Source organism: Cheilinus undulatus, linkage group 12 (assembly GCF_018320785.1).
Source record: "Cheilinus undulatus linkage group 12, ASM1832078v1, whole genome shotgun sequence".
Taxonomy (NCBI): domain Eukaryota; kingdom Metazoa; phylum Chordata; class Actinopteri; order Labriformes; family Labridae; genus Cheilinus; species Cheilinus undulatus.
Genome location: NC_054876.1, coordinates 25,885,124 through 25,909,041, shown reverse-complemented (window position 1 = coordinate 25,909,041; position 23,918 = coordinate 25,885,124). Strand labels below are relative to the sequence as shown.

At 38.4% G+C, this 23,918-nt stretch overlaps 1 protein-coding gene across 4 annotated transcripts in view; it reads right to left on the bottom strand.

The window, feature by feature from the left end:
* The window catches only part of shroom1 (shroom family member 1), a 42,465-nt gene extending 21,483 nt beyond the window's left edge, over positions 1 to 20,982 (bottom strand). For 2 of the 4 annotated variants that reach the window (XM_041801017.1, XM_041801023.1), the window contains exon 1: positions 20,782 to 20,938. The gene's annotated coding sequence lies outside the window, so the exon portion shown is untranslated. Of the gene's footprint in view, positions 1 to 8,375; positions 8,418 to 20,781; positions 20,939 to 20,971 lie in introns of those variants that run through there. The other 2 variants (XM_041801019.1, XM_041801022.1) reach the window with 2 other exon arrangements.
* Positions 20,983 to 23,918: the final 2,936 nt, after the last annotated feature.

Here is a 23,918-nt window from a genome sequence, read left to right as displayed (position 1 = left end):
TAGCACTGGTAACAGGTGAAATCCTACAGTTTATCACTGTTGCTGCATGTTTTAAAACCGCGAGAGCATTAACATCCTTGTTAGTGGCCTAAGTAGTGTCAGAAATCGTGCTCATATCCAGTGCCAGTGAGTGCATTATATATTCTTCCAAAGACAGCTCAATATATAGAGAACAGGGAATGAATGTGTGGTTTCAGACACTATCAAGGGTGTCTTGCAGCACAGCAATTAACTCATTAATGTTATCTTATGCATCTATGTAGTTCCTCTGAAATAAAAAAAAGTCTAGTTAAAACTATATTCTCTTCTGTCTTTTACACCTCTAATACCCTAACAATAATTTTACCCAAATCACTTTAACCATAGGAAAGCTAAAGATTTTCTTAAGAAAGAAACACACTGCTTAATGTATATAGAAATATTAAAGATACTGCATTGAATAGTATATTTTTATGTGAGTACGGTATTAATCAGAGACTCTGTAAAAGTTGATACTTGGCTTACAGAGCAACAGAAAACAGAAGTATATGCATATTGTAGATGTAAGACACAAGACACCACTGTTGTTTGCATAGATGATTAAAGCAACAAGCTGTAAGAGATTAAAATTGTTCTACTGACCTTTTTGCCTGTGAAGGTTGTCATGAAAAAGTGAACCATTATTTTCTCTGCTGCAGTAGATGTAGTACATAAACTAACTGTTTAAAACTATAGCCTAAATATGTCTAACTCCTACACTGGCTGAAGAAACTAAACACCAAGCCTGAGACCAAAGACCAAATCTTTACTTTATGTCCTCAGACAAGAACACTGCCAAAGGAAACATGACAAACAGTGGACTACCATACTTCTGGACTCCCACAGGACCTGAAAGACATCCCTCCTATTGTCCCTGATCAAACAGAATCAGAGAGGAAGCTGTTTTTGAAAAGGTGGAAGTGTTCTGACAGAGTACAGCATCCAGTAATGGGAAAGGGAAAGCCATGTTGCCATGCAGTTAACACCAATGCCTGCTATTCCTCCTGTATAAATGTGTATATTCAGTTGAGTTCAGCGTGTCTCTGTTTGCAGGGGAGCAAGAGTCAGTGGCTGTGTGTTGCTGGGCAGTGCTCACACCAGTGTCTAAAATCTATAGCTGACCAAGACAAGCTGTCACACTCTAATCAGCTCTGCATTCCTGCCCTGATCAGGCCTGAATACTTCCTGGACATTATTAACATTTAGTCTACTTGAAGTAATGTTGATCTTTTCCACAGGAGTTGTTCAAATACGGAGCATTTCTACTGAATTTGTGCATTGTTTCACTCCTCTGCCATCCCTACTGTATGTGGCCTTTAGTTAAAGAGTTGAGTATTACATAATCAAACGCCCACACACTCAAAATACAGCCGAGTCGATGCAAGTGCATGGAAAACATTCTCCACAGTATAAAAAAGCACAGTTAAGTGTGTATAGTCCGTGGTGAACCATTAACCAGGAACTGCATCATGCCTGGCAGCACGGAGCTTAAAAAGGAAAACTGGCCTCTGCCAATGATAAACTTCTTATTGCTTTCAAGTGGCTTCTTAAGAAGAAGACAATTACTTTTGCATTAAGGACCCCCTGGGGGCACTGCAATATGATCTAGTCATGGTGGGTTTAACTGGATACTGTAGGAATTTCTCTGCACTAGAATAGGACATGGCTGCCGGCAAAGGAGTTGTTTGTGTTTGGTCTAAAAATGGGCTGTGCAAAATCATGATTCCTGCAGCATATCAGTCATTTCGGTCTTAAGAATGGGTAGTATATTAAAATCTGAGAATGTAATGTTCTCAGACAAATATAAGGTTTAAAATCATAATAAAAGGATTACAGAGGCAATTGGAGGTCTTTTGGTACCCAATGCTTTAATCTCACATACCTTGAAATATGTGAAATAAAACGGCTATGACGCAAACAATGTGCTTTGCTAGCAGGAATAACCTTACATCTGTGCCAAAAATTCTTCAAGCTGCAATGGCATTTTCTGGAGTCAAAGTTCAATTCTCAAAGATCATGTAATAGCACAGCATCTTACAACATCATCATGAAGCAGAGGATTACCTTATTGAGAGCAAAATGAGTGATACCACCAACAAAACAGGAACCACAGAGACAAAAGAAGACTGGGGAGAGGAATGTGTGAAAAGAAGAAACACAGCAAGTGAGAAAGAAGAGACGGCCCCGCAGGATGCTGAGGACAAACAACCAGGGGGAAAAACACACATAAAAAATGACCCACTTCCTGCTTAAAGGTGGGAAAAGTCTCTTGACACCATCATGACGGAAGTATGTTATCTTTAAAAAGCATTGTTCCTGGGCCCCCCAATGTCTCCTTTAGCTTATAACACAGACTGTTCATAGTATAAGCAGGACAAAAATATGTAGTTTATAATGTTTTTAATAAATTAATGTATGAGTGTTAAGGCTCCTGTGAGGAACCTCCACACTGGGGATTTGGCAGCCCCTATGGATAAAGCAGTACCTCTTATCTTACAGCTGACTTTTTTCTATACATGCAAGCTTGGGCTTTTTTAAGCAAAAAAATCCCCCCTGCATTAATAAACAGTCATATGTGTGATAATTCTGTTTCTGCAGAACGTGTTTCTCCTCTGGCAAAAAAAAAAAAGCAGAGTCAACCTCAAAGTAAGGAAACTCATACTGATGAAGAATATTCACCATGCATCATTTAGGAGCACCTAAAGTCACAGGCAAGAACTCTAACTCGGTGGATAACTAACTCACGTGGCAAGTGTGTCTCACATCAAATACAAACACAATTTGCCAGAAACATGAGCAACAGGAACCCCAGCAGGGATTACTGTACAAAAGGCAACATCCAAACACAACTAAACACTCTGTCCAAGGGCATGACAGAAAACGACTGTTTTGGGATGTGATGTGGACTCATTCTCTCGGTATGAGTTACTTTGTAGTCAACAGAAACGGAAAAAGTACAGGAGTATTGTACTCAAGTACAAGTAGCTATACTTGCTCTGTTTACTTTCTACCCCCACTGAAAACTAACCTCAACAGTGGTTTTAAGCATTAAAGATAGCTACACAGAAACACTCAGGGTTGTTGATTAGGGTTTCTTTTCTTCAGCGAGTCATAAGGAGGCATCAGTATTTCAGAATAACCCAGTCACGGCGGCTTTGAGTTTCTAAAAGGTCAGAAGAAAATGCCAAAGTCACCTATAAAGCTGGAACCACTGAAAATTTGTAGGGAAAATAAAAACACCACAAATGCTCAGGATATTGTTTCAACATCCTCATTTTCAACATGATACCTCTATTTGACCTATAAAAGAAAAAGTCCACCAGCAGCTGAAACACTGACTATATATAGTTGTTTTTAATGCCTTACACCAATGTCACTGGATTGGATTACAACAAAGCAGTTTAAAGCATGCAGGCTGAAAGGCCCTATGTTTACTTTATCATTTGAGAGGGTGTACAACAAGTGCAGTGCGTCAAAAAAAGAGGACAGTTATTCTATTTGGCCCTGCACATGCACAGTGCAGGATCAACAGAAAGGCTGGATGTAAATATTTGTCCACAGTGGCACCAAAAACAACAAAAAAATGAACATTCAAGACATTTTTCCCAACATATTCCATTTTGATTGATGTGCTTGATTTATGTGTTCAGGAGAAGCTGGGAAGTATGTCGTATACATCAACGAAGTACCATAGAAATGTACACACTGTTAATTTATTTTAATTTAATATGCATTTGTCAATGAAGCCGAAATATTCAATAAAACATGTGCCCGTATCTGACTTGATTTGTGTGGCAGATTCCTTGAGTGTAATAATGCATGAGATAAACCCCTGTCTGGTCAACCCTGAGATAAGTGAGCAAAAAGAGATTAAACAGCTTGTTTGCCCACAGAAATCAGTATTAAACACCTACTGTGGTGCCTAACAAACCAGAAATGCTGTAGACTTGTTTAAAAAACTCTGTACCAGAGGGCACGGCAGTACTTCAGCAGTTAGCTCAGCCATGTCATCCTTTGCCTGCAGCTGCCTTCACCCTGCCAGGCTGCGGGAACCATCTCTGTCCTGTTATATAATGAGCTGTGGGCCCACCAGCTGACCACAGACACAGAACAGACGCAGGAATTCACCCATGGTGGCCCCCCGAGCTGGTACAGCATCAGCCGTGACACTGCATGACTTCACCAGAAGCACATGAGATTGGATGCAGTGAGCCAGACTTCCCTGGGAGTCACTGACTCTACAGTACGAGCATTGTTCCTGTAAAATGACCAAGATGTCACAGCGACTTTTATCTCATAATCAACATTCACCTAAACTTTTTAGGTTCCATAGTTTTAACCAATGGATAGAGAAAGAGAAAAAAATCACCAAAAAATTAACTGAGTCCTAGTTCTATATGGGACCACAGACAAATTATAACTATTGACGCACACACTAATAAGTCTACATAATGGGCATCTTTTGTTATTTCATAAAATGTACAGTAAAGACGAAAACGTGGCTTAGAAAAGTCCTTGCCCAAACAGACAGGAGAACAATGAAATCCTTGTGCAAACTGCTTTACAATTGCTTCCTCCAAGTGCTTATAGCTGCTCATATAATGTATAATGCTGGTGAAATCTGTGGCAAAAGCTGTTAATGGACTTATCAATCCTCACACAGAGTACAGTTGCATAAAGTCTGAACAATATGACCTAGGTCTATCTTGTGCTTTTTCGCTATTTGCCTGTTTAACATCTGCCAGTAAGAAATGCTGCGATAAGTGTTTTTAGAGTATCCTTGTCAGTCATGGCAGAATAGAATGAAACAGGTTAGCACTGATTTAAGAAGAAAAAATGAATGGACCATGGGTTAATATCCCTCTAAATGTTCTGCTGAGCAAAAAGCATTTGGGTATGCCAGTAATGTTTGTGTATTTTTAAATTAACTATCATGTGGTCATTTTTTCCTGGCCATTTTTATTCATTTGAATACGCCTCACTGCAGCAAACTTCATGGTGCTAATATGCCCAGTTTGAGTGAGAACTGTACTGTCAGCTTGAAGTAGGTGTTAACTGCACCTCTGTCCACAATGGCAAACAAAACTTGAGAAAAACTTGGTCCTGTTTGAGCTTGCATACCATTAGTGCAATATGTTTTGTGTGTCAGCCACTAACATAGAGCACAACGGCCACAACTAAAGCACAATTCACAATTCATGTTTGCTGGATAACATTAGTCAGTCACTGAAGGTTATGCTTCTTTGAAAAGATATCTGGTCCTCAAGACAGAGGAGAAAGTGTCCCATACTTGGACTTATCTCTACTCAAACAACAGACATTATAAAATCATAACATAAAACAATTCCCTACCTGTAAAACCCTGGTTCCACATGGTAGAAATGCCAATGAGCAGGACAAACACCTGACACTTTATGGCAGCATGGCACTCTGACCCTCTGTGCCTTATCACTGACAGTTTGTCTAGTTTGGTTATTCAGCAGAGGCACATGGAGAGGAATGTGCTCGATAAGCAGTTGAGTGGGTACAGCAGGTAGAGCAAATATGTTGTTATAGCCACCACCTTTTGGCTCTTAGTTTGTTTATATGAAACAAATCCCCTAATTAAAAAAATTTGCATCTTCACTCCTCGTGTGCGAGTATGAGTATTTATCAGTTATGTAAGACACTAAATACTTAGCATCACACATCTGTTCAAACAAGTCTTCAAGTTCTCAAACACTTTATGGCATTTGTGTCATTATGGGTCCATCAGACTGAGCCGTTACATAATCATTTCATTAGTCATGTCAGTGAATACTGGGCTGTATGGTGACATTATTTTCAATACAACCAACATTGAAGATGAACCTCTACCACTGTCACATGGCATGGAAAGAAGCACTGTCTCAGCACAATAATGACAGTTACACTGAAAACAGACAGAAGAGGAGCATTGATAGAACTTTTCTAACATGCTAATTTGGTATCATTAATCTTAAAATCACTCGATACCAAAAGAGTATGAACACTGTAGTACTGATATGTCCATCCTTAATAGCTGGATCAATATTGACAAGGGTGATATTAGCAAAGATGTCAAAGTAAATACCACGTATAAAAACCTGAAATGTCAGTAAGTGTTGAACCATGGCGGCACTATTTTACATCACAATCTTTGAATTGATCTATCAACAAGAGATGGAAGCGCTGCAGCAACAGAACAGTGTTATTCACCAACATCTGTCATAAAGGAACTCACAAAATATTATCCCAGTCCTTCAACAGCTACACAAACCCTAAGTCTTCACATCAACACGCTATCATATTCACTTTGAGACACTCTGATCTCATAATTATAACTGGGCGTTTTCCCCTTCTGTAATTTTTCGACCTCCTGGAGTGCTCAAAGTCAGGTTACAGTCCTAACAATCTGCTGAACACCAAGACAACAGCATTCTTCATCTAGAATTCTTCCTCACCAAGACCAATCTAATCAGACACAATTAAAGACCCTGAAAGGGCAATGCCAGACATCAAAATGTAGAAGAAGCAGCAAAGAGATGTGTTTGAAGGAAAAGGAAACATCATCCAGCTTCAAGAAGGTGAAAATCCCAAATTACTGCTTACAAATTAACACTGTGAGTCTTAGACATCAGGCAAAGTGATGGGACATCTGTCCAAACTACTAATCTTTACACTTCTACAGGTCTTTTCACTTACTTTCGCCGTTTTAAGATCTGTTGTGCGCATCTATCATGCAGCTAATTTTGTCTGGGACATGTGAATAACATTAATAGATATCAATATCACTGAAGCTTTCTTGCTTTTGTCAAATTATTGGCTGTGTTCGAACTGTAAAGATCCTCTTTGCTTCTATATAATATCCACATACATTAACAGCATCTGGACAGCCAACAATTAGATAAACTCTGTATTTTTATACTCCCAGTTCCAGCCTGATTGGCATTGTGAATGTGAATGCTTTTAGATAATATGGATTCATCCTGAACAGAACTCCTTCATTGTTCAAACGGTTGCATTTTAATTTTGTAGCATGCAATGCAACAAAGAAACTAAAACTTTAAATTATGAAAGATGTAGTGCATCAGAGCCCCAATGACAGAATGCGTGCACATTCAAGCAAAGAACAACTTGGACAGCACAACCTTATTCTAGACTATATAACTGGTTCTCACTTTTCAGCCTTTCAAGCAAACATGGAGTGAATGTCTATTGAGATTTGTGCAGGTCAACTGCCCTCCTTTGTGTGATAGCTCACCTACTGTAAGTGCTTTTTCACTGCAGATCAAAATCCAAACAAAAAAACAAAAACAGGCGATTCAATGCAATGAGTAAATGTGGCAGAGTTTTATGACTGTAACATATTTAGTAAAAGCTGTGAGCTATCAACTGTGTTGACTGCTGAACAGTCTGCTAGGTGTTATTTTCCCCAAACTCTGATGCAAAAATTTATCAAGTAAATCAGATTACAGTCTAATCCAAATAAAATCACCTTTGGGTGTATATAATAAGTGTGCAGAGCCTCAAAAAGAACAGTTTGACTTAGTGAGGAAATGCAATTATTTACATTTGATTTGATTAATACCAATTCCATATGTGTATGCTACAGACTGCATGTGATTAGCTTAGCTAAGCTTAGCACAAATCCTGGAAGCAGAAAGACTTAGCTAGAACAGTCAAAAGTTCAGAATAATCTGCCTGCCACAACTTAAAATTTAATAAACAAACATATTAAATCATTCCTTTCAAAATTTAAAAAGATAAAGGGGGATGGGGGTTCAGATGGCCTAGCAATTAGGCTGTGCCCCATGTAAGCAGTCCAGCCTTCATCTCCTTTCCTGCATGTCTCTACCCTACTCTCTCATACCTGTTTCAACCTCTATCAGCTGTCCTCCTCTCTGAATAAAGGCATAAAAACGCTGTAAATATATCTTTAAAAACAAATAGAAAACAGATGTGAGAGTAACTCTGAGAAAGAAAGAAATTAAATGCAAACCAGAACATTACAAGTTCTTAAAGGAGTGTTGTAAAAGTGCAGATGGTTGCACCTTCATCATTCTGATTGGTTTGTCTGTTAAAAGATGTGACCCCTGGCTTGACTTAACTTGAACTTGCTGTGCTGTGATTCAGTAGAAAAACGGACCAATGGGAACGTCAATAAGTAAGTAGCACTAACGCAATGCCTCCAGAACTTAGCATAACAATATATTTTTGTCACTGTCAGGGGCAGAAATGTTTTCACCAATAAGCATGGTAAATTTCAGTTGTTGGTACAACCTCTTGGTTACTTTAAGAGGTGACCAGTGTAAAAATACTCTTCAACATACACACAAACTCTATATATAATCACTTACATCACAGGAAAGGCTTACTGGCTGAATGAGTCATTCATGCATTCAGCCTGGGCATGTCAGTGACATCATGTCTGCTGAGGAAGAAGAAAGAGGAGAAAACAAAGAGAAATGTGAGAATAAATAGGATAAGGCGTGAGAAACTAGGTCACTGTCCACTATCCAATATGGCGTGATGAAAGTGAACAGGCAGGCCTCTAATCTGTCCTTTTATACCTGGCAGGATGCTTTAACAAGCATGAAAAGAACGGTCCAGATACACGATACACTGTCCTGTGGAACAGCAGCACAACAAGGAAAACATTTGCTCTGTGTTGCAGCAGAGATTTGAATTGCAAAAGAACCCGACGGGCAGACAGAGAGACAGTGTTAGGACAAATGGTTAACATTCAACTTCTCCCACTGACCCCAACATGGCTGCTGAAGCAAACAACAGATGTGAGCCGCAGCAGATTCCTGAGATGGTAGATTTTATCATTTCTAGGAGAGCACACTTGTTGACTGTGACCTGCCTGTCCAGTTGATTTAACAGATTCCAAGTGTCAGCTGAAATTAAGCAAATTAAAAAGCAGCCGACATTCTCCACATTTTTCTCCTCGAACAATGACGGTGGAAATTAATTGAACTGCCAATCCTGATAGACTGAGCAGATTCATGCAAGTGGAAGAGATTAAACAGAATTATTCAGATGTAGATACGAATTGTGGGTAACAGGTAGCATTATTTATTTAGCTTTTTTTCAAAAGAGACAAGAAAGTGTATGGTCTGGCCTGGTTGTGGATATTTCTTCAGACACTGACAGTTTAAGCAGCTCTTGAGACAGATAGTTTTCTAGTATTTGCAATTAAAGCTGTTCTTTATCTACTTTGTTTTTGTACTTAAAGTACTCAACAGACGTACTTTTCAACATCTTGTGAAACATCACTCAAAACAAACAAAAAGTAGGGCAAATCGATGTCCTACTCTGACTTTGTCTCCTATTTGAGTTTGAAAAATGCTTTCTCTCCTACTTTTTTATCCAAGTATCAAAGTTGTGTGAAATAACTGCCTACTGGAGCAAACCTCTCATAGCATCATATTCTGCCATCTTTTACAGTCTGAACCTCTACACTTAAGTGGAAACCTTGTGAAATACCCTGGAAATCCACTGAAGTGAACTTTGCTGGATTGAGCTCAGGAAAAAAACAACATATACTTTCAAGTTTACATCAGGCTGTCAGTCTGGCAATGATTAAAGAAAAAATAAAACTTCTAAGATCAAAGATATATCAAAAGTTATCCAAAAGCTTTGCAATCCACCCCCACAGCACCAGCAGATTATCATGCATAAGAAACATTTTGAAAGCAGATGGAAAGTTTAATTTGGCTCATTTTTAAGGAACACAAGGAACTTATTTCCTCTCCTGCCTCTCATTTTCTTAGTTTTTACTTCAAATTTACAGGGGACTGAACCATGACTACATTTCATTTAGTGGACAGCTAAGCACAGGAAAATTAAAGCTGCAGTTTTAAATTTTAATGTGCAAAGATCTCAGCTTTCAACAAGTCCCTGAATGGCTTTTCCATACCAACATGTTGGATGAACTTGTGCTGCTATGGATCTAAAACCACACTGGAAAAAGTAAAAGCCTGAACAATCTTTGGCATTAAAGCTCCAGCACCTGCTGACATTTAATCCAGTTGGACACTGAGTTAGCATTTCCCTAGTTTTATCCTTCTTCCTTTGGTTATTGAGCAGATGTTCAATCTACCACAGCCAACCTTTTCTCCCTGAACAGGCTGATAAGTCTCTCAAATTGAGTAATCCTTTGTAAGAGCATTAACTCTAAGAAGTTTGCTTTATGCTTTACAGCTATAGAATGAAAACAATGTCACAATGGAAAATAAATTATTATTCTAACATGCATACAGCAGTTCTTTGGCTCACAGTCCTGTAAGCATGTGGATTGAGATTTAAACATGTTCAAGGTGTAATAACAGCACAAATGAGTGTCTAATGTGCTGATAATTACAGTCCCACCTTCACCTCAGGCTGAAGACGGCAGTGTGAAGATGATCTTCTTTGTATTAGCACCTCTGCAGAGACAAAACACTTTGTGTTAACTTTTAATTGCCCTGCTTTTGAAACGTATACAGTAACCTAATAGTACTGATCATCATGCTCAGGAGTCAAGTGATTTCTAATCTCCATTGTGTTTCCCAGCACAGTCTGCCACCGTAGTGAATTTTGGGGAGCTGATCACAATGGGCTCCTTTTTTTCTGCTGGCAGCACAGGTTTCCTACCTCCGAGAGTGAGGGGGGATTACAGGAGGAAGGGTGGTTTAAGGGTGGAGGGTGGGGGGTGGGGGGTGCTGTTACGGCTGTAAAATAAATCACACAGAGATTAAACTTCACCAGGAAAAAGTGCAACACAATCTGGACTTTGTAACCTGGGTGAGAAAAAAAATAGTGTGGTAGTCAGAGGTGCTGTTGTTTGAAAATGCAGTAATGGGGAAACATGACTCCACAACTCACCTTATCTACCTCTGCTGTTCATAAGTCTACTAATATTCACATTTTTACTCCATGCATTTCTGCCCTAGTTGAATGTACCTTTATTTTCTAAACATTTTTCTTTGGTTTTGACTCACATAGTTGCATCAAGAGTTACAATAACAATGAAAAGCTAAAGCAAAATTAAAAAGGTATTTTTAATTTTAGTCCAGTCTTAGTCTGGTTTAAGTCCATACAAACTCAAAATATTTTAGTTCAGTTTAGGTCCATAAAAAGCCCCTGCTAGTTTATCTTTTATTTTACTCAAGACATGTAATCACTCTTTACCTGAATGTGGTGTCAAATCAGTGTGTCCTGCCAGCCTAACCTGGAATCCCTGCTTTCTACTGCTGAGAGGCTAAAAATCGATTGTGTTTTGATGGATTTACTCACAGTGGAGAAATATCATTCTGAATTTGTCAGATTCTGAATGTCTGACAAATTACATTTTAGTCACATTTTAGTCTCCCTGACAAAAACTTAACTGACTTTTTGTCTGAGCTTTAGTCACCAAGATCTATTTTCAGCAAGTCTTAGTCAAGTCTTCCTCATGGAATTCCCCTAACATTTTGAGTCAGAGTATTCGTCGACCAAATTAACACTAGCTTAAACTAATAAAAATTACTGAACTGGTAACTAGTCTGCAGATTCCCTGTGGGGCTCTCTTGACTAATCATTAGTCTGTTGTTTAGAGTAGTGGAAAAAATACCAGGAAACAAACTTTTATGGCTTGTAATGATCAATAAATTATTCACCTGAGCCTGAAAATGATCATTTTTACCTAATCAACAAACACGATGTATTAAACAAGAACTATTTCTTCAGAAGTTTTTATCGCAGGAATTTTATCAGCATAATGTCTGAATAAAACTGAAACAAAGTCAATGTGTTATGGCCTTAACAAAAAAAAAAAAAAAAAAAAAAAAACAGCACATCAGGCCTCTATTTCCAGACATGTTAGACAGCTGTAAATGCCTCTTTTATCAATCAATATCACAGCCATATTACTGTGTCCACAGCCAGCTCAAGTCTCCGTGACAGCCCCTCACCCACACCTTTTCATCAAGAGCTATGAAACCTGAACAGGCAGTCTACACAGACCTGTTAGCAGTGACCTATGGAGGTACAGTCCACACACACACTCCTTTCCTTCTCTTTAAACTATAAACAAAGGAAAAAGAGTTATTCTGCACATTAAACTGAGGGTTAATTATTCTTTCTATCAGCTTATAAATGAATGCTTATCTTCTCATCACTATTTTTATGATAAATTAATAACTGATTATTTTCCCAAACAATCAAGCAATGTGGCCTCCATTTCTTGATGCACTGTTAGTAGGCTTTTATCATAGCTTTCCTTTTGTTGTTGAATTTTTTTTATGTTGTTGTGATCATGCTAATAATTGCTTCAGTTTCTGTTAGCAGGAAACTGTAAAATGCATTTATTTCTTTGCTTCTGCAGGGAAGAATCCTAATACTGGTGTAGGACAGTGGTATTCAACTTCAATTACGACTGATTAATTACTACATAAATCAAAGTGCTTTTATGACGTTGTAGCAGATGTTTTTTAAAAGGTACCTTGTGGGGTTTTTCACTTTCAGTAGCTCTGTAGAGCTGGTGCTCTGTGAGTGACTTCCTGTTTGATTACACACAATAAGAAGTGTGCTGAGCTTTTAAACAACTTTCAGGTATGGCACACACAGGTAGCAAAGGCATTTCCAATACTTTTATTTTGGATTAATTTCCCAGTAGTAGTAGTTTAAGTTGTAAAACTCAATAACAGCCAATGCAGGGTTAATTAACCTTGACATATAACATCACATCAGTGCTACAAGGGTAAGGATGCATGGTATTAGTGTTCTTGCTCCATTAGATCCAAACTGAGGATGCTATGCAGAAGAGCAGGAATGATTTGTTAAATACTTTTTTTTTTTTACGTCATGCACCTTTAAACAATTTTAATAAAAATGAACTTGGCCCCGCCTTTGGCTCTGAATCTAGTTCACCTTATAATTCATGCTGATTTACATTCCTGTCAGTGGTGTCATATTATTTAATAAGGCGGCGGTACTGTGCCAAAATACACAACCATTAGGCAGCAAAGAAGAGCAAGAAGAACAGAATGATAGTTCATTGTAATGACAGTTATTAAAATTGTTCCTTTTCACATTTTAAATGCTTGTTAGACCCAAGGAGGCAAAGAAAGGCACCTAAAAGTAGACATCATTTCAGTCTATTTGAGAGAAAAATGACAGGTAATGCACTGCTAATATAGAGGATACAATATCCCAATAGCCTTTTTCTACTACATTATTTATATGGTTTATTGATGGGCTATCCCTCAAAAAGGAAGGGCATAGATATAAAAGCTTCCTATATGTTCCTCACACACTTCCACACATACCTACATGACATCTGACACGGTCACTTCCCAAACAGGGCCCTATAGGGCCAGACAATAGAGTAGGTGTGGTCCTGTCAGATAACCAGAGAGGGCAAAAAACACAAATAGCCATACACACTTTCCAGCCTGCCCTCAGGGGGTCTCATATTAGCCAGTGATAACCTCTGTCAGCTATTTGTCTCCTTCCCGTCCAGCTGCCACATAGGACCTGAAGAGGCCTCCTTGTTCACTGGACAAAAGAAGGAGGATCTGACAATAACTCACAACCACAGACCAGTGAATGGTCAAGAAAAGGCCCCAGACCCCACCCACCTATGGAAGAGTTATGAAGTAACAACTAGACAAAAGATGGCAGACATGTAGAGCTATGGACACACTGTGAATGTCTTAGCCTGTTGGTGTTGGGTAATACTGAAGATAGTTGCTTTTCCACAAAAAATGAACATTTGAAACATCCCTACGTGCTTCCTGTCTTCAGTAGTCTCAGAGAAACATCCCAAACAGCAGGAATGTGGGGAAAAATCAACACCATTAAGTTTAATCACTGGAACTCCTTTTTATATTTGCCATAATCTATTCTATTTGTGTTGATCTTCAGGTGCTTTTTGGAATAATGTGCATGCTGATAATGATATTGATCAGACAGAGCTAATTAAGAAATAATTTTGTGTATTTACTCTCTCTTTTAGCACTGTTTTTGTCTTCACATGCCCCTGTGGAAAATATTTGACTCTTTGACCACATACTGCTCAGATATGTTGCCGACATGTTGGTTCTAAATTTATAGCTACGTAAAGTCATTGGGAACAAAATGAACAAAGCAAATGCCAAGGACTTGCAAAAACATCTCAGGTTCCATCACTGGAGTGCTGATTTTCACACTTACATACAGTCATTTAAACAATTATAATTAAACTGTCCATCCACTTGATTTTTGTACATGTCAGCCCTAGGAACCATGGCAGTCCCTAACACAGTGTCTTTGAGTTGCAGCAATGAATGACACAACTTGCAGGTTCAGATGTAACTAGGACTGCAAGCAGCACTGAAGGGCCCTTGCGCCCCAGCGCGTATTGGGGTGTGAAGCAACCGCCAGTGTGTGGCAATAGTGGGGTGTATGCAAACCCCTGCAATGTGCTGCTGCACGGTAGGGAGACCAGGTTGATCCTCCTTTGAGCGTCATTACATTATGCGACATTCCTGTGAGATGGCGAAGGATCATACATAGGATACACAGGATACATGGACGCCATGGCCACTGGGGCATCTGTTAATGAGTCATGTCAATATTAGGACAGATACTGATGAGCTCGGGTGAAAATCAGAGCATTATAGGTTGAACACAGTAAGAATAACACAGAAATGACCCACTTCCTGTCCAATGGCGAAGGATCAAAATGACCAACATGGCCACTGGGGTGTCTGTTAATGAAACATGTCAGTGTTGGACAGATATTGAGGACTTCAGGTCAAAATCAGAGCATTATATGTTCAACACACCAAGAAAAATGCAGAAATTACCCATTTGCATCACTTCCTGTTAGCAGTAGGGGGCGCCATGATGAGCCAGTTTCATGTGGGCGTGTTCAGTGTGATACTGATGTGTTGCAATAACATTCTGAAGACCACAGAATGATCTCCACCAAAGTTACATCAGTTTTCAGTGTATAATTGTCCAAAAAATTGACTTCTTTTGAAATTGGGGCAGAGTTAGTGGACTTCCTGTTGGGATTTTGGCATGGGTCCAAATGGTGTTTTTGTAGCTCTGATGATGATCCATAAGCACAGTGAAAATCATAGGCTAGGATGAATGGTGCATTTTTGGTGAAACCCATAAAACAGACATGAAAAACCAATGGTGTAAATGCTCACCTGGTAGAAGGGGGCGCTGTGGCAAAGTGCTGGTAGTAATGTATGGATGTATTCAGGACCATTGTGTGATTATCAGTGTGAAGTTTGGTGATGATTGACATAAGCACTAAAAGTTATAAGGCCTTATTGTGTAATTTTTACTGTAAAAAACACACCAAAAATAGGGTAAAATCAGGCCCCTATCACGGCCCCGCCCCATGATGAAAACTCATGGCTTTGATAACTTTAGAATTCCAGGGGGTTTAGTTTATGCAAAAAAATTTCTGGAGTCCATCAGATGAAATCCCTCAGACTAGTTCGTTCAAACGCGAACTGTGTGCTTTTCCGAAAACACCAAAATTTGAAGAAAAACTGTTTGTAGTGCGCTTCCTGTACATTTTAGAGGATGGTCATAATGTAAATTTTTGTCCGTCTCATTATGATACATATGTGTACCAATTTTGGTGCATGTAGGTGTTACCCATGGCCCTATCTCACTTTTGGCTTCGCCCAGTGGCGACTGGACGATGGATTTGCAAAATTCCACCAAAAGGTTGTTATTTCCCCTGGGGGACAATTTTGGGTGAAGTTTGGTGAGTTTTTGAGTATGTTAAGGCCCCCAAATTAGCTATTTCACAGTCAGGATAATAATAAAAGAGAAGAACGCTACAGTTTCGATAGGGTCCTCGCTCCGAGGTCGGTGCTTGGGCCCTAATTAGCAAGTTTCCAGGTAACAGCAAATACTGTGAATTGTTTGGAAAATAATCATGCATTAATGTGCATGCCATTATTACCATTAATATAGCCAAAATGACTCTGCTGACTATGTCAGCGGGACAAACTAAGGAGGTAACAAGCACATTTTTCTTCACTTTTGTGGAGGGAAAGCAAGCTGGGAAGGGTATCTTACATGGCAATTGTTTTAAAATCAGGTGAAATAATAGGAAAAATCTACACACATCCATCACCAAAATAATGCTGTATTTTTGTAATAGCATTCTAAGTTTCTGTAATTTGCATCGTGCAGGGTAAAACAACACAACATTTTCCCCCTTCTATATCCTGTTACTTATTATTCATGGAGGGAATTTTTGGGATCTTAGTGATAACATCTTAAGTAGAATTTGTACTTCCTCCTCTTCTCTTTGCTCCTCAATCTAAAACATTAAGTCATTCACTCTGACCTTCTAATCAGTGTCAAACAGACCTAACTGGTTGTTACTGCGATGATGTCATCAACCTTAGCACACCCAAATACCTGTGTGCTACAATCACACACTCCTAATGTGCTATCATTATCTTATCTACCTTTCCAAGGTAAAGTATTACATCATGAATGCTTACACAAACAATTACACCACAACTTATGAGAGGGAAGGGGGGGAAGGGGGCCCAGCAAAACTGGGAGCCCGTGGAGGTCAGCAAAGTCATAATCCATTATAAAATTAAGCTGTGATAACCATTTTTTAAACCTGAATAATAACCACTCTTATCAAAGCAAGAAATAATCTTTGTATTTATATATCACATATAGGCCTAGCTTTCTTAAAAATGTAAAACCCTTTTCTTTTTTTCACCATCAAAAAGAGTGTAAGAGGCAAAAATTGGTAGTAAAGGTGGTGAAATGGGATTTTAAAAGTAGCATATATTAGTTTAAATTGACAGGTAAGGGTAAAAAGTGGCAAAACTGACAGAAAATACTGATGAAAATGGGTTGCAAGTGGCCAAAATTGGTTGAAAGTGGCAAAAATTGGTCTCACAAACATTGAATTGTGGTCAAAATTGGCAAAAATTGGCATAACGCTTAATGAAAATGGTTTAAAGGTGGAAAAATGGGTCAAAATGGACAGCAATGGGTGGAAAGTGGCAAATATGGGTTAGAGTGGCAAAAACAGGCAGAAAAAGTGGGGGGACGGGTTTCAAATGGCACAAATGGCTTAAAAGTTGCAAAAATTGTCATAAAATATGGTGAAATGGCATTAAATGTTGCAAAAATTGATCAAAAGAGATGAAAATTTGATAAAATTGGCAAAATGGGAGGAAAGGGTGGTGAAATGGGATTTAAAAAGTAGCAAATATGGGTTTGAAGTGGCAAAACCAGGTGGAAAAAAGTGATAAAATGGGGATAAAATGTGGCAAAAATTTGTATGAATTGGCAACCATGGGTAGAAAGAGGGAAAAATGGGCAAAAATTGCTCAGAACTAATAAAAAAAATGCAAATAATAGTGGCAAAATGGCTGGGAAAAGTGGTTAAAGGCAAATGGCAGAAATAAATAATTTTAACAACCCATTAATAGTTTCAGTTCCAACAAGCAGTCCCTTCTATCCAGATTTGTATTGTAAATTGGATATGAATTATTACATTGAAGGGTTGTTGTCATTCTTATATTTAATAAGAGAAAAGTACAAAAATGAAGGAGTTAGGATTTTTTGTAGACTATTCTAAAAAAATGGCACCTGAATGATTGCATGCATAACATCTAAATGTTTAAAACTGGTATTTTGACACAAATTTCAGGTCAAAGAAATATTGCACCTTTTGCAATTTGAAAATTGCAGCAGGCCATATTGCAATTTAATCTAATTTTCAATTCATTGCCCAGCCCTAGTTTGTCAGGGGCCCAGCCAAATCTGTGGACAGGCCTGTTGCATGCTTGTCATACATTTAAGCATTTTATTGCAAAATGGATATACAGTGTTACTTGGCGAAGGAGGCTCTGCTCAAAAGATGCTCCCTGGGTTAGTCAAGCAGCATGCTTTAACTTTCCATTGATCGCATGGTTAGAAACCCCCATATGGATGGATATAGTTATGATAATGTGAAATGAATACAATAAAATTAGTTCAAAATCAATTAACACATAGTAGTATGAATCTGAATATGAGGGTGCAACAAGCTTTATGCTACATAGGAGGTGGCTGGGGTGGAGGAGGATAAGCTTTGTTTGCACCAGCAAAAGCAGCATGTTGCATCAGTTTTAATGCAAGCAGAGATTAATAAGAAATATGTCATATTTTAAATACACCACTGTGTTGAGAGAAAGAGGTGTGATTGGCGGTGGGAGATGGGAGGCGAAAATTAATATCAGCTGGTTGCCAGCTGATCACTGCTGGGCGACCGTGTCCTGCATGTACTAATGCTAGGCTTTATTTTGTTTTTATGCTGTATTTTCACCAAGATCTGTTACGATAAGGTAATTTTGCTTGGTATTGTCTTATCTAATTATCTCTAATACTTCCTTAATAACATCCTGATAAGTGTGACTTTATTGCAAATGGAGCCCTTGACCATAACAAGTCTGTACTGTTTTGAGGCTACACTGTTCAATGTCCTTCTGTGGTTCTGATGCTAATTTGATCTCATTTTCTCATTAAATCACTGTAAACAAAAACATGCAAGTACTTTTATCAGTAAATAAATTCAGCTTAATCAAAAAGTAAGTAGTTTGAAGTGAAATATCACTTAATATAATCCCTTCTCTCACCCGATAACCTAAATATCTTTTAAAAAACAGCATGAATTCATTAATGACTCATGCTCTTCTTTAGTTATTTCCTCAAGGGAACAATGACAGTGGAAGCACCGCCTCGTGCAGGTACAATGGACCAGGTGGAATTCAAAACAAGATCACACATCTCTTAAAGGGCAGTAGATAATACCCATAAGACTAACAGAAACCAACAGGCTACAACTGATTTATTTCTTTGACACCGTACTGCTACATCCTCAGCCACCCTCCCATGGTGACAACGCACCAAGTGATAAGGTAACATAGCAGCATTAGGTAATGTAGCAATCATTTCTCAACCTTTTAGCATATTTTTCCTTTAGAGGTTTTAATCATAAATAAGGCCTTTTTGTATTTAGCTTCAGTGAGTTCCTTCATGGCAGCAGGATCAGTCTGAACCCACCTGAACTCCCATAGCCAAACCAGTTAGTTCATCCATACAAGGGGAGACATTCTGTGTGAAAGGTCATCAAAAGAATGTAAACATCCTGACAAAACCCCACAATCAAACACATATAAAGCAACTAGACTTATCAAACACTTCTAATGCAGTCTCTAGCCTGTAATTTGTTTCAATTTTAAGTTTAATTATGTTTGCGTAAGGTGTGAAATAAGGATAGTGGTAGAAGCATGGCAGATTTCTATCAATTATGACTGCAAACTGGCAACTGATGCTGTGAAAACATTCTTGTTAATTTACTGGTGGAGCTAAAGCTGCAATCATGTTTCAACACTATGGGTAGTTTTACATGTTTAGCCCATGGGTTTGTGACCCCTCTCTTTATTTTATAGCCTTTCCTTTCTGTTTGCTTCCATCTTTAGTTTCCTGTGTCCTTTCTTCTTTAATCTTCCTGCAAACACACACCCACCATACCCACGCTATCATTCATACTCCTTACGAGCAACGATTGCCAAATGTGTGTACTTCCACATTACATTGTTTGACTATGTGTTTGAATTTTATCAATGAGCTTAACCATCCATCAAAGCATGTCTGCCCAGTCTTTGGATCAACGGGTGTTTACGTAGGACCATGCTTAGGTTAGTGCATGCTTTCTACAAACTTCTAATCAGCACTCACATCTCTAGGCAGCCTCCAGGTCAGACTCTGTGGGGGCGCAGTGGAGTCCAGAGAGCCCATCCAGTAGCAGCAACAACACAGAGAGACCAGTGTGCTCCTCCTGCACCCACCATCTGACCAACGTGCTGCATGAGTGCTTCAGTTTCAGCCACAGCACAAAACACCAGTGTCTGGTTTCCCACCGAGCAACCCTGCCACAGCCTGGGTTCCTTTTGTTCTCACTTTAAATAAAACATGGTCCCGTCATTAGGTAGAAAGGCTCTCCTGTGCATAATTCAGAGCCAGGTATCAATTTAAGGCAAGGGGATAAGGTGAAAGAAGGACAATACTGTGTTATTTTTAAAATAATATAAAACAACAGGCATTGCAAAAGTAAATTACAGCGTGGAGAGAAAAGTAATGGCAATTAAATGTGGTGATAACAGTAGTTTAGGGTTGTGTTTGTCTCTAGCCGCTTCTATTCATTACAGTTCTGTAATTGACAACCATTATTTCCATCCATGAATTGTTTGAGGGACTTCCAACTGACTTTAACGGTCCAAAAACAGTCAGTAATTTTAGATGAAGACAGATAATTGAACTGAAAACACTAAATTTTATGTTAATTACCAATAAACCGTTGTGTTTTTTGCACTTATTCATAATAAATATGTAAGAAGATGGTTTAAAAACACTGCCATGAAGGCAAGGTCAGAATAAGGCAAGAAATTCCTTAGTTATCAAAAAAAGAAATGCGTAGTCTATACATTTTAAGTTCAACATGTTAAAAATATACCCAGTCACCATGACAGCTATCAAGGACTTTGGCTACCCAGTTAAATTGAACCTAAAGCTGCTGTAGCTTCTTAAAGGAAGGATTGTTTATTTCCCAAATAATATAAAGAAAGCTTCATAGTAAGAGTCCCTTGCTGTCATTTAGCTAACATATAACATTTTCCAGTGTCCAGTGGGCTGACAGTTGACAACCGAAACTGAGCGGCCACAGCGATACCAGATGCACCTGCTGCTACCAAAGTCCCCTCCACGTACCTGTTGCTTCCCAGCTCCCGACGTTAGTCCTTGTTCCTCTCGGTTGTTTGTCCTCTTCTTTAGTGACTAACGGTCAAACCTGAAGACATAAAGTGAGAGGCAAATTTCACTTTTTACTAGTAGGCTGGCGTGCCTCCTACAACTCTCCGGTAATAAGCTTTTCCTTTCCCTTCGCTCGCAGTTAGCTTACCTTATTCCCTGGAGCGAGAAGCGGATGAAAGGTAATAGAGGACCGAGTACACCAATCAGAAGCGTCAGGAGGCGGGAACTTCGGGAATATCTGACATCCCATTGGTCAGAGTGTGTTAATGGCGGAATGGTGAAAAGGGGAATTTGTCTGTATTGTTTTGATGTTGTTCAATTCACTAGGAGGAGGTGCTGTCCAGAAACTGTGTTTTATCTTTTATCAGTCGTGATAGAAGTTTAAAGTCAGGAGTTTAAAACACAAACCCTTAGGAAAATCTTTCAAAAGGGCTTAATGAAACTCATTAGGTTTGAAAAGACTGGCTGTGAAGAATAATGAGTGTCAACTAAAGAGTTAATGTTTTCAGGACACAGCAACGTGGAATGAAAGGAGCTAATCATTTGTAAGAAGCTCTGAAATGCAATGCAAAGCAACAAAAACTACTTTGAATACCTTTGTTTGATACATAGTAAGATTAACTAGGACCATCTTATGGTAGGACCAGTCTAACTGAAAATGGCAAGAAGTTACTGCTTCATAATTGCCTCATGATTCATTACAACATAATTTAATGTAAATAGACTGAACAATGTTAAGTGATGTGGCATTATTATACTTTTCAGGGCCAGGTCAGACATCTCAATGAATTGGAGAAGTTGAAAAAAGTTGGAAAAGTTCATTTATCTCAGTAGTTTATTTCAAAAAGTGACATTCATTTATCATAGTTCACACACAGAGTGAAATGTTTAAAGTGATTATTTCTATTAATTTTAATGGCTATGGCTTACAGTTACTAAAAAACAAAATTCAATAACTCAGAAATTAGAATATTGTGAAAAATGTAATATCGTAAATTAATAGAGTTGCACTCTAATCAGCTAATTAACTCAAAACACCTGCAAATGTTTCCTGAGCCTTCAAATGGTCTCTTAGTCAGGATCAGTTGTCTACACAATCATTGGGGCAACTGCTGACTTGACTGTTGTCTAGAAGACAGTAATTGACATCCTCCACAAGGAGGGTAAGACACAATAGATTATTGCTAAAGAAGCTGGTTGTTCACAGAGTGCTGTGTCCAAGTATATTGATAGAAAGTTGAGTGGAAGGAAAAAGTGTGATAGAAAAATATTCACAAGTAACAGGGATAACCGCAGCTTTGAGAGGATTGTCAAGCAAAACCCATTCAAGAATTTGGAGGAACTTCAAAAAGAGTGGACTGAGGCTGGAGTCGGTTCATGTAGAGGCCCCACACACAGCTGTATCAATGAATTCGGCTACAGCTGTTGTGTCAAGAAGACTCCCCTTAACCAGTGACAACGTCAGACACGTCTTACCTGGGCTAAGGAGAAAAAGAACTGGATTATTGCTCAGTGGTTCAAAATTCTCTTTAAGTGAAAGTTAATTTTGCATTTCATTTGGAAATCAAGGTCCCAGAGTCTGGAAGAAGATCAGAGAGGCACAGAATCCAAGATGATTGAGGTCTAGAGTGAAGTTTCCACAGTCAGTGATGGTTTGTGGAACCATGTCATCTCCTGGTGTTGGTCCACTGTGTTTTCTGAAGTCCAAAACCAATACAGCCGTTTACCAGGACATTTTAGAGCATTTCATGCTTCCTTCTGCTGACAAGTTTTATGGGGATTTTGATTCATTTTCTAGCAGGACTTGCACCTGCCCGCACTGCCAAACGTACCAAAAGCTGGTTCAATGACCATGATATTCCTATGCTTGGTTCACCAGACCTTAACCCAATAGAGAATCTCTGTAGTATTGTCAATTGGAAGATAAGGGACCCCAGATCCAAAAACACAAATGGGCGAAAGGTACTATCAAAGTAACCCGGGCATCATAACACATCCGCAGTGCCACAGGCTGATCACATGCGACACTAAATTGATGTAATAATTCATGCAAAAGGAGCCCCAACCAAGTATTAAGTGCATATTAATAAGCATAATTTTCATAAGGCCAATATTTCTGTAATAAAAAATCATTTTTTAATGGTCTTATGTAATATTCTAATTATTTGAGATACTGAATTCTGTGTTTTCATTGACTGAAAGCCTAAATTACCCAAATTAAAATAAAGACTTTAAAAATGAGTGTAATATATTAATAAAACACGCAAGTTTCACTTCTTAAATTGAGCTATTGAAATAAATTAGCATAATATTCTAATTTATTGAGATGCACCTGTATATTGACAAAGTAGGGTAATTTGGAAAGAAATATAAATGGACCGATGAAATGGGAAAGATCTAACACACATGAACAAATCCTTCTGAAAGTAATTACATAAGGATCCAAATTATTTACCACTGCAAACAATATGGTAGCCTAAATTTATACTGTCTTTGGTCCAACCACATAGCCATGGTCTTTAAAACAGTTTAATGGTTTTTAAGCCAATAAGGTAAATCTAAGGCTACTACTTTCTCTATTTCCTAGATCACAATCCAGGCTTCCAAATATTTAAAAAAATATCTGATTTCAAGACTTAAATCAATGTTTCTAACTCTTCTGTGTTTTTGTTAATTTACTGCTTTTTATTACATTTTTTTCTATCAAAGATGCAGTAAGAAAACTAGAAACAAAAAATGTATGGTTTGTGATGATGACTCAGATATGACAAGGCTGATATAACTAGGATCATGGCAGCAGTGGTAATAGCAACTCATCACCACTAGGTGGCAATTTATTCACTGAGAACCAACTTCAGCAGAGGTCTGTTGGTTGTTAGCTGCTGTTTAAGTTGTTTTAAAACATAAGAATAAAATAAAATACAGTAAGAAAAGAGGTCTCAGCTGGAAAATTCCCATAAATACAGTTTTCTGTTAATTTTAGCAAAGTTTTATTTATTTTTTTCTTTGTTTAGTGTATTTTTCATGTCTGTTTCCTGCTTTTATTGTAGATGTGTTTAGGTGATTGAGTGAAAGGAACAAAAGGGAAGAAAATG